This window comes from Sardina pilchardus, chromosome 13 (genome assembly GCF_963854185.1).
Source record: "Sardina pilchardus chromosome 13, fSarPil1.1, whole genome shotgun sequence".
In the NCBI taxonomy this organism is placed as follows: domain Eukaryota; kingdom Metazoa; phylum Chordata; class Actinopteri; order Clupeiformes; family Clupeidae; genus Sardina; species Sardina pilchardus.
Genome location: NC_085006.1, coordinates 25,542,210 through 25,554,926, shown reverse-complemented (window position 1 = coordinate 25,554,926; position 12,717 = coordinate 25,542,210). Strand labels below are relative to the sequence as shown.

Below are 12,717 nucleotides of genomic sequence, written 5' to 3'. Positions count from 1 at the left end.
TGTTGTTGTTGTGTGATCATTGTTGTTGATGTGCGATCGTGTTGTTGTGTGATTGTTGTTGTTGTTGTTGTTGTGTGATAGTTGTTTGGTTGTGTGATAGTTGTCATCGTTGTTGTTGTGTGATCATTGTTGTTGTTGTATGATCATTGTTGTTGTTGTATGATCGTTGTTGTATGATCATTGTTGTGTGATTGTTGTGTGATCGTTGTTGTTTTTGTTGTTGTTGTGTGATAGTTGTTTGGTTGTGTGATAGTTGTTTGTCATCATTGTTGTTGTTGTGTGATCGTTGTTGTTGTTGTTGTTGTTGTGTGATCGTTGTTGTTGTGTGATCCTTGTTGTTGTGTGATCCTTGTTGTTGTGTGATTGTTGTTGTGATTGTTTTTGTTGTGTGATCCTTGTTGTTGTGTGATCCTTGTTGTTGTTGTTGTTGTTGTTGTTGTTGTGTGATTGTTGTTGTTGTATGATCGTTGTTGTGTGATTGTTGTTGTGTGATCGTTGTTGTTGTTGTTGTGTGATTGTTGTCGTGATTGTTGTTGATGTGTGATCGTTGTTGATGTGTGATCGTTGTTGTTGTGTGATCGTTGTTGTTGTTGTGTGATCGTTGCTGTAGTAGTGCTTCAGTGATGGTCTTTTCATGTTCTGTGTGTTTTGTTTCCCTCTGTTTGCAGGCAGTGTGCTGTGAGGACTGCTGCCCTGATTCATACGGAAGAAGTTCCAAGTTCACTCACTTATTAGCGAGGTTAACAAGGTATGTTGCGCTCAAAGCCAGGATATGCTGTGACACGAAAGTGGCTCTGTTTTAGCGTCGCGATATCACCATGGTATCTTATGCTCACAACTAAACCTGGTCATAGTTTTTATACAATTATGCAAAATATTTACACTTAGCACACATTCACCGCATGGGCTATTTTTTGACAGCACTGTTCCCCATTCTTATTTCAAAGTCAAAGTACTTTATTGGCCATTTGTGCATAACACATTCGAATTCTTGTGCAGGCCCTACAAGTCAAGTATTTTTTAAAAAAGAACAGACATTACAAGTATTTAAAACAGACATGACAAAGAGTAACACATACAAGACATCCAACAAATAGCATTGCACCTGATCTCCTTATTGCACATTGTCCCCATTATTTATCACAGTGGTATTTCCCCGCACTGTGATCTGACTGTTTTACTCCTCATAGGAGTTCATTATCACGACTTGTTCGAAATGGGCAAAATATACAGCTCTCGCTCGCAGATTCTCCATGTCGTAAAGGTGATTGAACTGTCGCTAAATGCCCCGGACAATGGACAACTGGTGCGGACAACCTGGTTTGACAAATTCAACCCGTCAGTGAGCTTTGTGATATCACTCATCTCTGATTGCGACTTTTGTATTTGTCGATCCAGGTTATGTTCAGCGAGATTCGTAGTATACCCCACTGGTAGAGACACACATACATAGACTCATACACGTAGAATCGCTTATAGCATTATATTATGTGTGCATGTATTTGTGTCTGTAGCTGTTTAGTTTATCCCCTCCTTTCATGTGTTTATGTAGTGGGCTCCATCAACTGTCCAGGGTGAAGTTGGTCTGTACTGATTGCACTACCTGCTACTTGATGATGTCTGGTAGCCGTGGCTACTGCCCTCAGCCTGGTGTAAGTGTTTGTGTGTTTTGAATGTAATTTTTTTGTTGCATAGTGAAGGCTGTAGGGTATGTTATTGAGCATGCTCTAATTTGTTTGTCATATATGTGTTATTTAATGCATTACTCCAGGAAGTAATCATGATTATTACAGTTACTTAAAATAGTCCTCTTTATTAGAAGATTTTAAAAGCAAGTTTCTTTGAAAACAGAACAAAAACTTGCTCTGGAACAGTTTAATTCACCAACTAGCCCGCTTGTGGCAATTGTGTGAGTCATTTGAACAATGCCCATTGATCACGCCTCTTGTGCAGTAGAAAGAAAGCGCAGCCTCCCCAGACTAATGTTCAATCTTAAAAGATAGAGCTTAGTATGGTAAAAACCAGACTACCTCTTTATATTAAAAAAAACACCGGACTGGTGAATGGTGGTGTATATGTTGTACACATCTGCATTACTTCTTAAGCCCAATTCACACCAAAGAAGAGTTGCAGCGGTATGAATTAGAGGTTGCATGGAGTTGCAAGCTGTTGCAAGCCGTCTCAAAGCATTCAACATGTTTAGTCGCAGTTGCAAGGTTTTAGAACTTCACGGCTCGGCTCGTCGCGAATCTTTGGTCTGAACCCTGCTTAACTATTGCACCTGACTTGTAGGCTTCTAGTGTGGGTTTGCATTTATTTGTGACACAAAACTGAGTAGTTCGCATTGATTATATTCATGGACAGGGTCAATTGTAATATATGCTTTCTTTCTCTTTTACAGACACTTGACACTTGACATTTACTGCCAAAAGGTACCATCAGAGCACCTCTCCCTACCCTGCAGGACATCTATACCAGAAGAGTACAAGGGCCCAAAATATTTCAAAAGACATTTCACACCCTGACCATGGACTGTTTAAACCACTGAGGTCAAGCAGACGTCTCTGTTCCCACATGGCTAGAATAGACTGAGAAGGAGTTTCTTTCCTGAAGCCATCTGCATCCCGATCACACATAACTCTTTAAACTACATTATATAGACTTGCCATACTGCACTTACACACACTGCTCTGTTTACCACCTGAAAAGATTGTTGCTGCACTGTCTCAGGTTTTGTTCTTGTTTTGTTTTTGTTTTGATTTGGGGTTAAGTGTGAAAACCAGTGACATTAAGGGTATGAACTTCTTTTTGTACACATTTACATACTATGGGTTATTAATGTTGTGCCAATATTTTAGCTGTCCATAATGTTGACACAAAAAAGTTTACAAGGCCCATAGTATCACCAGTTTTGCACCTTGTTCCTTATCTAGGGCCTCATATAAATTGAATGGGTATGCACTACAAACAATGGTCCAGTCATACTGAGAACATGTCTGCCTTCCATCTTCCACCAAGTTTGGACAAGCTAGGAACAATATTTTTTAAATATATCAATGCCTAAAGATGGCCTCCAAGATAAGGAATTTCTGAGAGTGAAAATGATACAAAATCAAGGGTGAAAAGGTGTATGGAATTATAAAATTGAGCAAAAATATTTTACAGGTCTTGGTTTTGGGACTTAAAGGTAGTCAAGAGCAAAATCTGAGAGGGTGCAGCAACTGTTTTCCTGGATTTTATCTGACTTGAAACAGAATGACCCCCTTCCCTATCGTTAAATTACATGTATTTCTAAATCCTTCTTTCTTTATCCTGTACACCTCTGCAGAGGCAAGTTGAGAAGCTGAATGCCAGTTCTCTATGTATTTTACAATGATATCTTTGTATCTGACAATTCCTTGAATCCTTGACAGAAGGCTCAATTTTGTATTGCCATATTTTGTGATGTCTACAGAAATAAAAATACTTGTTACCGACTTGTGTTGTTTTTAAGTTTTTTACATAATTTTGGCATCATTTGCAACTCATGGACATGTACACATTGGGTTGGCATTTCTAAGTATAGTGTTGTAGACTGATTAAATTTGGCATGTAACATCCTTGGATAACAAAATGTGTGTGGAATGGAATCAACCCTCACATATTCACAGAATGTAGTACCCCCTTCAAATCCATTTTTTCCATCTTTAGCTCCGCCTCCCGGAAACACAGAAGTAGCTAGGCCTCAAATGTGACAAACTATTTTGTTTTTACCCCCTTATACAGCAAGCCCACAGCATGGCAAAGCATAGTGTTATAGTGACGCCCCCTGGCAACCATCCCTATTACCCTAGCAACAACCTAGCAACCACCTTTACAACGTCTACGTAGCAACCAGCATAGCAGCCAACATGATTACCACCATAGCAGGAACCAGCATAGCAACCGCATTATTTTGCACAGCAACCACCATACGTAGCGTAGCAACGCCCTAGCAATCGTCTCAATGACCCTAGCAACGTCCTAGCAACCATCTTAACTACTCTAGCAACAACCTAGCAACCAGCTCTACAATGTCAACCTAGCAACCACTAAAGTAACCAACATGATTACCTAGCAACCACCATAGGAACCACTTTAAAATGCGTTTTGGCCTATTGGATGTTGCGTTAATGCGGATAACTTTTGATCTGTGTGCCTGATTTTCAAAAATAAGGTACTGTTGCGACCCTTTTGATGATCTGCACCTGATGAAGCCCACTCTTGCATTTCCTCAGAAGTATCATTCTAGTTGATTATAACTGGTGTAACCTTATCAAGGCCTGTCTAACTATGCAAATCTAGGACATCTAAACCTAGGGTTGGTATTTGTAACTTGTATACCCCTTAGACTGATTAAATTTGGCATGTGACATCTGTATATGACACTAAATATGAGTGTGTAATAAAATCACACATCACATATTCACAGACTCTATAGCGCCCCCTAGAAATCCAATATTTCCTATATTTGGCTCCGCCTCCTGGCAACACACAAGCCACTAGCTGTCTCAAATTTGACAAATTAGTTTGTTATCATCCCCTGTACCAAAATATGTGCCATATGCTGGCACATATTTTGAGTTAATGGTGTAATCCTATCAAGGCCTGTCTGACCTATGCAAATTATGACCATCTACACCTAGGGTTAGAATTTCTAACTTACATACCTCATAGACAGACTAAATTTGGCATGTGACATCTATGTATGACATAAAATATATGAGTGAAGTAAAACCACACCTCACATATTCACAGACTCTATAGCGCCCCCTAGAAATCTAGATTTTCCAATCTTTGGCTCCGCCTCCTGTCAACACACAAGCAGCTGGAGGTCTCAAATTTGACTAACAAGTTTGTTATCACTCCCTGAATCAAAATATGTGCCACATGTCAACATTTCATGAAACAATGAGTGTGACACTTACTTAGGCCTATCTGGCCAATATGGGTGTCTGAATTGTAGTTTCTGAGTATGTCCAGAGCATCAAGCTTGCCAAGGCAGGTAAGGTCAGTGAAATTGGGTTTATTTCAGCATAGCATACCTCTGTGTATCATAATCAATCAAAATATGGACGTTTTAATGGTTTGGGTATGATTTAAGAACTTTTGTGTATCAACTTATGTGAAAAATATGCTCTCTAACGTCAATTTCTATAGCTGTCTTGTGGATCAAAATTCCCACAGCATATAAGATCAGTGAAATTGGGTTTATATCAGTACAGCACACCTCTGTGTATCATAATCAATCAAAATATGGATGTTTTAATGGTTTGGGTATGATTTAAGAACTTTTGTGTATCGACTTATGTGAAAAATATGCTCTCTGAACATCAGTTTCTGAAGATGTCTTCTGGATCAAAATTCCCACTGCACATAAGATCAGTGAAATTGGGTTTATTTCAGTACAGCATACCTCTGTGTATCATAAACAGTCAAAATATGGATGTTTTAATGGTTTGGGTATGATTTAAGAACTTTTGTGTATCGACTTATGTGAAAAATATGCTCTCTGAACATCAGTTTCTGAAGATGTCTTGTGGATCAAAATTCCCACTGCGCATAAGATCTGTGAAATTGGGTTTATTTCAGTACAGCACACCTCTGTGAATCATAATCAATCAAAATATGGATGTTTTAATGGTTTGGGTATGATTTAAGAACTTTTGTGTATCGACTTATGTGAAAAATATGCTCTCTGAACATCAGTTTCTGAAGATGTCTTGTGGATCAAAATTCCCACTGCACATAAGATCAGTGAAATTGGGTTTATTTCAGTACAGCATACCTCTGTGTATCATAAACAGTCAAAATATGGATGTTTTAATGGTTTGGGCATGATTTAAGAACTTTTGTGTATCGACTTATGTGAAAAATATGCTCTCTGAACATCAGTTTCTGAAGATGTCTTGTGGATCAAAATTCCCACTGCACATAAGATCAGTGAAATTGGGTTTATTTCAGTACAGCATACCTCTGTGTATCATAAACAGTCAAAATATGAATGTTTTAATGGTTTGGGTATGATTTAAGAACTTTTGTGTATCGACTTATGTGAAAAATATGCTCTCTGAACATCAGTTTCTGAAGATGTCTTGTGGATCAAAATTCCCACTGCACATAAGATCAGTGAAATTGGGCTATTTCAGTACAGCATACCTCTGTGTATCATAAACAGTCAAAATATGGATGTTTTAATGGTTTGAGTATGATTACAAAACTTTTATTTATCAGCCTATGTCAAAAATATGCCCTCTAAACATCAGTTTCTGAAGATGGTTCATCAACTTGTGTGCATGCAAAACTGTCTGAAAACTCAACTGAATAGCTGTCTAGATGGTACTTTTCAAGGCTGTCACGTAGGTCAAAACTGACCTGCAAATCATGTTTATTTATCACAAAACATGTAAATATGAGAAAGGCACAAAATGGGTGTTATGAGGTGGTTGGTTCGATTCATAAACTTGTCGAATGCAAAACTGTCTGACGATAGCCAGAGTGCAGTCTATATGAACATAACTGGTATAACCCTAAGGTGCAATCAAGGCCTGCCTGTCTATGCAAATCATGAACTTAACACATGTATGTTTACTAAGACATAGCCTACAGCATTCAGATGAACTTGTGTCTTTTACAACATGTACACATTGGTCCGAACAGCTCTGGATCGAGCATAATTGACGGCGCAATTCCAGACCGTACTTCCCGACCTGAAATGTTGTGGGAAGGGCTAAGTTTGGCTGGCACCCAGGCGAAATGAATGTAATAATACAAACTGAAATGACAAATTAATTAAATGAATGCCTTTATTTTAATTGCATTGCAGTATAATTAAATTGTAGAGACACTCAAGTAAGGTGCATATATATACAGTATATGAAACATAAAAGCACAACTTCCCACTCTGATTTCATGTATTCATTGTTATCCTTCTTTATAATCTGCCGCTGCTGCTGATGGCGTTTATAGTGCTGGTGGTGCTGCTCCTGCTGCTGCTGCTGCTTCTGTTGTTGGTGCTGCTCCTGCTGCTGCTGCCTCAACAAACAGCTGATCATTGACATGTGCATTGTAGGACTGCACAAGCTGTATCAGCTTTTCAGCTGTAAAAGCCTTACGTCCTTGACCTTTTCCTTTATAAATGGCAAACAATGCATGAAAGTGTTAGGTGAATCCTGTCTGAACTTCCGGGGAATTTGAATTTCGCCCGGCAGCTCAGGCTGGATACCAGCAGATCTATTTTCGCTGTTTACTGCCAGAATCTTTGGCTCCTATCAGAAACGGCCATACTCTAGTCCTGGCACGCTATTGGCCGGTGACGCGCCGAAAATGAAACTTAAGCGACGCGAAGTGCAGTAGAAACAAAGCGCAGCCTCGCCAGACTAATGTTCAATCTTAAAAGATTGAGTTTAGTATGGTGAAAACCAGACTATGGAAGTGTATCAAAATCACAAAAGAGTGAGGAACAAAGTTACACTCACCAGACAAAATATTACATACACTTACTGAACCTATGAATAATGAGTTATTTGTCCAACATGAATGCAATTGTCAAAATAAAAAAAGCAAAGGTGTGCATAGGTTAATAGCAGGACAGACATGGCCAACTTCTGTACTGGTAGGATAGGCTATGCAATCATTATTGTTTTTGATCATTCTCTTATGAGAAGCCAAATCATGATGTATCAGTTGTGTGCATGCAGTTGTAACAGTAATAGTTGGTTATTCTATATTAACATACCGTCACTGACTGAAGTGAAAGGCAACTCCTTAGGCCACCCAGGCAGCCTGTATTCCTCAGCATATTTGGGCCTCGATAAACCCTGAATTAGTGTTGAGGTAGAAAGGTGTTAAAGTGTAATCAGACACAGTAGTCTGCATCATTTCTTTACATTTAATTTCTTTACATCTAAAGACATACATACCACTTGACATGTGTCTATTTATGTAGAGGTTAACCAGCTCGGTCATCCTCTCCTCTGTCCAAAAGGCCTCAAGATGGTTTGGACCTAAATAAACGGTAACAGGAAAAATTCCATTACCAATTCTGTTTGTGTCAATATAATTTCTATCATAACTCAGGACCATACTAAAATAACTGTTTTCTGAAAGCTTGTCAGTTATAGATGTGATTTAACATACATTAGAACATATCCCACCTTCCTGCAACCTTTGGACAACATAAATCTATACATGACTCTATTCTTCATATTGACGAACGAGGCACACATATGATACGATTTGAGGTCCAACTCAAAAGCAGAGCAATTTCACCTAACCAAACCATATATTTTCTGAAAGCTTGTCAGTTATAGATGTGATTTAACATACATTAGAACATATCCCACCTTCCTGCAACCTTTGGACAACATAAATCTATACATCATTCTATTCTGCATATTGGCGAACGAGGTACACATATGATACGATTTGAGGTCCAACTCAAAGGCAGAGCAATTTCACCTAACCAAACCATATATTTTCTGAAAGCTTGTCAGTTGTAGATATGATTTAACATACATTAGAACATATCCCACCTTCCTGCAACCTTTGGACAACATAAATCTATACATCATTCTATTCTGCATATTGGCGAACGAGGCACACATATGATACGATTTGAGGTCCAACTCAAAGGCAGAGCAATTTCACCTAACCAAACCATATATTTTCTGAAAGCTTGTCAGTTATAGATGTGATTTAACATACATTAGAACATATCCCACCTTCCTGCAACCTTTGGACAACATAAATCTATACATGACTCTATTCTTCATATTGACGAACGAGGTACACATATGATACGATTTGAGGTCCAACTCAAAGGCAGAGCAATTTCACCTAACCAAACCATATATTTTCCGAAAGCTTGTCAGTTATAGATGTGATTTAACATACATTAGAACATATCCCACCTTCCTGCAACCTTTGGACAACATAAATCTATAAATTGACTCTATTCTGCATATTGACGAACGAGGTACACATATGATACGATTTGAGGTCCAACTCAAAGGCAAAGCCATTTCACCTAACCAAACCATATATTTTCTGAAAGCTTGTCAGTTATAGATGTGATTTAACATACAATAGAACATATCCCACCTTCCTGCAACCTTTGGACAACATAAATCTATACATGACTCTATTCTGCATATTGGCGAACGAGGTACACACATGATACGATTTGAGGTCCAACTCAAAAGCAAAGCCATTTCACCTAACCAAACCATATATTTTCTGAAAGCTTGTCAGTTATAGATGTGATTTAACATACAATAGAACATATCCCACCTTCCTGCAACCTTTGGACAACATAAATCTATACATGACTCTATTCTGCATATTGACGAACGAGGTACACATATGATACGATTTGAGGTCCAACTCAAAGGCAGAGCAATTTCACTTAACCAAACCATATATTTTCTGAAAGCTTGTCAGTTATAGATGTGATTTAACATACATTAGAACATATCCCACCTTCCTGCAACCTTTGGACAACATAAATCTATACATGACTCTATTCTGCATATTGACGAACGAGGTACACACATGATACGATTTGAGGTCCAACTCAAAGGCAGAGCAATTTCACCTAACCAAACCATATATTTTCTGAAAGCTTGTCAGTTATAGATGTGATTTAACATATATTAGAACATATTCCACCTTCCTGCAACCTTTGGACAACATAAATGTATACATGACTCTATTCTGCATATGACGAACGAGGTACACACATGATACGATTTGAGGTCCAACTCAAAGGCAGAGCAATTTCACCTAACCAAGCCATATATTTTCTGAAAGCTTGTCAGTTGTAGATGTGATTTAACATACATTAGAACATATCCCACCTTCCTGCAACCTTTGGACAACATAAATCTATACATCATTCTATTCTGCATATTGGCGAACGAGGTACACATATGATACGATTTGAGGTCCAACTCAAAGGCAGAGCAATTTCACCTAACCAAACCATATATTTTCTGAAAGCTTGTCAGTTATAGATGTGATTTAACATATATTAGAACATATTCCACCTTCCTGCAACCTTTGGACAACATAAATGTATACATGACTCTATTCTGCATATGACGAACGAGGTACACACATGATACGATTTGAGGTCCAACTCAAAGGCAGAGCAATTTCACCTAACCAAGCCATATATTTTCTGAAAGCTTGTCAGTTGTAGATGTGATTTAACATACATTAGAACATATCCCACCTTCCTGCAACCTTTGGACAACATAAATCTATACATCATTCTATTCTGCATATTGGCGAACGAGGTACACATATGATACGATTTGAGGTCCAACTCAAAGGCAGAGCAATTTCACCTAACCAAACCATATATTTTCTGAAAGCTTGTCAGTTATAGATGTGATTTAACATACATTAGAACATATCCCACCTTCCTGCAACCTTTGGACAACATAAATCTATACATGACTCTATTCTTCATATTGACGAACGAGGTATACATATGACACGATTTGAGGTCCAACTCAAAGGCAGAGCAATTTCACCTAACCAAACCATATATTTTCTGAAAGCTTGTCAGTTATAGATGTGATTTAACATACATTAGAACATATCCCACCTTCCTGCAACCTTTGGACAACATAAATCTATACATGACTCTATTCTTCATATTGACGAACGAGGTACACATATGATACGATTTGAGGTCCAACTCAAAGGCAGAGCAATTTCACCTAACCAAACCATATATTTTCTGAAAGCTTGTCAGTTATAGATGTGATTTAACATACATTAGAACATATCCCACCTTCCTGCAACCTTCGGACAACATAAATCTATACATGACTCTATTCTGCATATTGACGAACGAGGTACACACATGATACGATTTGAGGTCCAACTCAAAGGCAGAGCAATTTCACCTAACCAAACCATATATTTTCTGAAAGCTTGTCAGTTATAGATGTGATTTAACATACATTAGAACATATCCCACCTTCCTGCAACCTTTGGACAACATAAATCTATACATGACTCTATTCTGCATATTGACGAACGAGGTACACATATGATACGATTTGAGGTCCAACTCAAAGGCAGAGCAATTTCACTTAACCAAACCATATATTTTCTGAAAGCTTGTCAGTTATAGATGTGATTTAACATACATTAGAACATATCCCACCTTCCTGCAAACTTTGGACAACATAAATCTATACATGACTCTATTCTGCATATTGACGAACGAGGTACACACATGATACGATTTGAGGTCCAACTCAAAGGCAGAGCAATTTCACCTAACCAAGCCATATATTTTCTGAAAGCTTGTCAGTTGTAGATGTGATTTAGCATACATTAGAACATATCCCACCTTCCTGCAACCTTTGGACAACATAAATCTATACATGGTTCTATTTTGTATATTTGCTGAAACTGAAAGGCAAAGCAAATTCACAGAAAATATATGGCTCAGGTGGGACATGCCGTAATTCATATGAATTGACGTTTAGAGGCTATAGGCTTTCAGAAAATATATGGTATAGGTGGTCAATTCAGCTGACCCTTTATAGTATAGGCCAAAATGTATCAGTTGTACAGATGGTTTCCCGACGTACAATATGGGCCTGTGTACGCTTTATGATCAAAGTCAGTTGGCTGGTGGGACATACCTTAATTCATGTGAATTGACATCTAGAAGCCATAGACTTTCAGAAAATATATGGTATAGGTAGTCAATTCAGCTGTCCCTGAATACTTTAGGCCAAAATGTATCAACTGTTTCTCAATCTACAATATGGGCCTATATTTAGCATACTAATCAACCATATGTACCATAGCAAAACCACAGTAAAACAAAATACCTACCAATTGTCTTCTGTATCCACCTGCTGCAGTAGACCATGATGTGAGGATGCGCTCCATAACACAGCTGTTAATGGAAGAAAGGACTGAGGTGTCAAGGCTAGCATGCTCCTCTTCAGGAAGTAGACAAATGAGTAGCCAAACCTAGGGTTGCTGGCTATCTTGTAGTATGACACTGCTCTCCTTTCTGTGAGTGTTCTGTTGGAGTCATAAAGGCCACATTAATGAAACCCACACATCAGGATATCAGGAGCAAGGATCTGTGAAAACATGATGAAATGAAAACAAAAAAAAGACATCAAGATACGTATAGAAACATTGCAGGACCATCATCCCTAAACAACACATCAGGACACCTTCATTTCCTTTTTCATTTTTTATCACTACTGCAATTCATAGACATATATAGGTGAGACAAGGGTAAAACTGCAGTGGGCATTTATTCAAATACTGGAGTAGCCTAGGCTATTTGTAGTTCTTATGCAGGAAAATAATACAGTAGGCTACTTTGAACATTAAAAGATGCATTGTACTAGGCCTACGTAGTACGCTGAAGAAATGCACTATTTTTTAAAAAAAACATTATTTTAAACAAAAACAAAACAACAACAACAACATTATTACATGTTTACCCCACATGGCTTGCTCTCGCTCTATGCATTTCCGCTTTTTTGTGGCTATGCATTTGTCACATGACAGCAACCCACTGATCTATAAAGAATACACACATAAAGTGTTCAATAGATCAGTGCAGTAGCCCATCACCCTCTGTTCTTCGCCCTTTCCCGAGCGTTTACATCTCTGTCCCGTAGCAGTTTAGATTCGATTACACATGCCTGT

General features: G+C 38.2%; 2 long non-coding RNA genes across 2 annotated transcripts; one reads left to right on the top strand and one right to left on the bottom strand.

Moving 5' to 3' along the window:
• The first annotated feature begins 661 nt into the window (after nucleotides 1–661).
• On the top strand, nucleotides 662–3,476 carry LOC134099794 (uncharacterized). Its single transcript, XR_009941165.1, has 3 exons — nucleotides 662–748; nucleotides 1,553–1,652; nucleotides 2,402–3,476. It is a non-coding gene; the product is annotated as an uncharacterized LOC134099794 (long non-coding RNA).
• A 3,297-nt stretch (nucleotides 3,477–6,773) lies between these two features.
• Nucleotides 6,774–12,351, bottom strand: LOC134099937 (uncharacterized). The gene is made up of 4 exons (XR_009941192.1): nucleotides 11,881–12,351; nucleotides 7,941–8,024; nucleotides 7,757–7,838; nucleotides 6,774–7,148 (listed from the first exon to the last, which is right to left on the bottom strand). It is a non-coding gene; the product is annotated as an uncharacterized LOC134099937 (long non-coding RNA).
• Between the last annotated feature and the right edge of the window lie 366 nt (nucleotides 12,352–12,717).